This window comes from Echinops telfairi, unplaced genomic scaffold (genome assembly GCF_000313985.2).
Source record: "Echinops telfairi isolate 266 unplaced genomic scaffold, ASM31398v2 ScPeMD7_7;HRSCAF=31, whole genome shotgun sequence".
Lineage (NCBI taxonomy): Eukaryota > Metazoa > Chordata > Mammalia > Afrosoricida > Tenrecidae > Echinops > Echinops telfairi.
This window is the reverse complement of record NW_022103904.1, coordinates 7,250,207-7,254,015: the sequence shown is the minus strand read 5'-3', so window position 1 is coordinate 7,254,015 and position 3,809 is coordinate 7,250,207.

Genomic DNA, 3,809 nt, shown 5'->3' with positions numbered 1-3,809 from the left:
GCTATTTTCAATCACCTGATTTGCATAGGAAAGCTAGTCAATGAACAAGGAAGGTCTAAGAATGGATGCCTTTGAATGATGGTGCTGGTGAAGATGTTGATGACACCACAAGAGGGTAATCTCCCACTCCAGAGCACTGCTGAGACATGTTTGATACGAACAAAGAAAAACAAAGGCACTAGCCTGACTTGAACAGTCAGAACTTCTCAGCAGATTACCCCTAGGATGGATGCTGGACCTGACCTCGTTACCAACATCTTGTTTTTGTGGGGTTGTGTTGTTTGGTTTGGTTTTTGATTGTATATATTAGGGGGTATCTCGGGAGTGGTATGTCATCGGGGGTTACCCTCTTGAAGTTGCAGTATATGGTGTTTTTGTTTGTTTGGGGGGTGTATGGGAACCAGGACTGATGAACCTATGGAGTCAGCAAGTGGAATAAGGGTTTGGGGGGAAGGAGACATGGAGGTCATGGTGGGGTGAAGGGGTGATGATGTCAAGGGGTCCATATAGAAAAAGAATATTTGGAAACTTATTATAGCAGTAAATGTACAATTCTGCTGGACATGATTGAAATATGGAATGACTTAATATCTGTATTAAGCCCAATTAATAATAATAATAATAAAGTCATTAATAGATTTAAAAATAGAGAGAGTTAGTCTCAGAAACTCACAGGGGTACTTCTACCCTGTACTATAGGGTCACTATGAATTGGTATCAATTCAATGTCAGTGACTTTGGGTTTTTAGTTGATTGGTGTTACTTGGTCCCTGGTGATACAGTGGTTAGTCCCTTGGCTATTAATAGAAAGGTTAGTAGTTGGACCCCAGCTGCCACCCCACAGGATCAATGTGTGGCAGTCCGCTTCTGTAAGATTTGCAGGATTGAGAACCATAGGGGCAGTTCTGGTCTGTCCTATAACATGTCTATGATTCAGCATTGGCTGAGTGGCAGCAGATTTAGTTGTGGTTTTTAAAGGAACTACTGAACTTCTTCCCCGTTCTCTTGTTTCCCATGTACTAAGGGATAATAATATTACCAACATCATATAGTTATAACAATTACATAAAAGAACACAGCTAACACTGCAAGTAATAATGCAGCAATCCTTGTCGTCCCTCGCTACCACAACACACACACACACACACACACACACACACTGTCCCATAGGGTTGACTCAGAGGCAGTGAGTTCGAATGTATTGTTTTATTTGAATATTTGCAGGAGCAGACTGCCACAGCCTTCTCTCATGGAGCAAGGAATGTGTAAAGAGCACTGACCTTTTTGTAGCAGTGAAGCACGTATCCACGCTTCCCCCAGGGCTTTCTTATTCTTCAATACAGAGATCTTCAAACAGAGTGTCTACTACACAAGTCTGATGTTTAACATTTCAGAAGATGTAGGTGAGAGAAGAGGCTTGTGGCTGGTTGCTGCATTTTATTAAGTAAGGACTGACTCATAGCAATTGCATAGTTTGGTACATTAGAACGGTCCCCCTGGGTTTCCTAGGCTGTGAAAGGTAGGCAAATGCTATAGTGATCCTCAAAGGAATCAGTTATTTCTTCCCCTGTGGTGTTCTGTGCCATGCAGCTCATATAGTTCCCATTATGCTGCTTTTTAACTATATTGGGACATAGCTTCCTGTCTCACTAGATTATGACTATAGTTTATAGAATAGGGACCATGTGTCATTCATGTCTGTGTTATCCTTGCTGAATGTTTCCTCTGTCCTGAAGTCACCTGGTACCTTTAGTGTCGCTCTTTTCCAGTTTGGTGGAAGTATACAAGAGTTTGTCACCTGGCTGTCAGCACTGCGTTTGAACATTAAATTTGTGTCCAAAGTTTGAGACTTCAGGGTTAGTGTCACATTTATATCCTGTCTAGCTACTGTTGGGAAACTTAGTTGGGCTAGCTTATTGTGAGCTCCATGGAGCTCTGTTTTTGCTCAAGCATAGTTATATATGTATATATGCATAGTTCTGCTATCCCCAAATCCAAATAGTTCATGTATCAATCAAAGGAAACCTGTCCTTTGAGATGTATGGGGAAGCTGACCCAAACCTCAAATTATATAATACGGGAGGTCAGATTTTGTTGATTTTATTTGGTTGATGGATTGTTATTGCTAAATTATCTAAGTGCTTCTTTTGCCGCTAGTCTTTAGCCTATATCCTATTTCAACACACACACACACACACACAAGCAAAATAAATAACCACAAATCTAACATCCACCACATTAATATTATGGCCACATAAGCAACCTAAACACGAGACATCCTTGAACTTATAAAATTTCCAAGTTGTGTCTTCCAATCAGCCAGAATCCTGTAATGCCACCCAGGATTCTTAAATCTGGAATAAACTAACCTTTCTTATATCCAAACAGCAAATCTTGCTCCTAACAAAACAAAACTCCCTTCTCTCCTTCCCTCCCTATTTCTATCTCTTTTTCTCTCTCCCACTCTCGCTTCCTTTCATTCATGAATGGTATTTATTCTTCCTCTTTGTTCTTACATCTCCTGTACATCAATTTCCATTGGTAGATTCTGGTTTCAAGACTATATTTTACCTTTTCAGATTTTTATAGTCAATTAATTAAATCTTTTTATATTATTACATTTCTTTCTTAGTATAAATATTGTAAAAGACTTCTGAACATTATAAAAATAAATACATCTCATGTCCCTTGATTATAAAATTATTCCAAAATGTCTGTCTACAATTTTTTCTTCCTCAGAAATTTCAACTTAAATATATAAAACTTATTCAAATCTTTAAGTGGGTCCCCAAGATATTTCATTGTATTAAATGAGTTTAAGGTGAACATTTCCAAATATCTTGGAGCTTTACATCCTAGAAAACTTTGCAGGCATTTCAAATCAAAGTACCCCAAATTAAATTTATTATGTTTCTTAGCATGTGTCCTCCTAAAATGGCCACTTCTCCAAGGTTAAGTAACTGATAGTCATATAGACACGCAAAAAGATAGACTTATGGGAATAGAGATAAATGAGGAAGGTTGGTTTTTTTAAGACAGGAAAATGAAAGGCTGTAGGAATTGAAGACAATTCTAATATTATTAGCCAGAATACTTCCTACTGGAGGCCAGGAGAAGTTGTCTGGTTAAGCATACTCTTTATTTGTATTGATTTAATTTTATATTCTAGTGAACCTGCCATGTAAACTGGCATTCACTGCCAGGTCTCAGGGTCAAGCATTATTTTATGGCTTGGGTGGTGACCCCCCTCTGAACTTAGTACAGGGATATGAATAGCCTTGCTATCAGGCCGAGAACAATGCAAAGTGGGTTGTGGCAGATGTAGTGAGTTAACATGTAATACCCTGTGGTCTCCCTTTTGAGCCATTTTAAAGTTGCTCCAGTTTTTAATATTTTCTGTTTTCTCTTTGATTAAAGTTTTCTGTTTCGTCTAGTCATTGTTTTTGCTTGTTTGCTTGTGTCCTGCTTGTGTTTTGCATGGTTTTCTGTATATGAAATCCAGGACAGGTAGCCCTACAGAGACCGCAACTGGATTAATCATTACCTAGGGGCATAGCAATGTACGATGGGAGAAATGACCAACAACAAGAAGTATGAAAATAAAATATTCTGAAATTGATTGTGGTGAAGATTGTACTACTCTTCTTAATGTGACTGAATGATTAAATGGTATGATAAGTGAAGTATATGCCAATAAAGGGCATTTATAGAGGTCTAAATAAAGGCATGTACATATGTAAATATATATATGAGGATCTGGAAATAGATCTATGTGCATATATGTATAGGTTTAGTATTAAGGTAGCAGA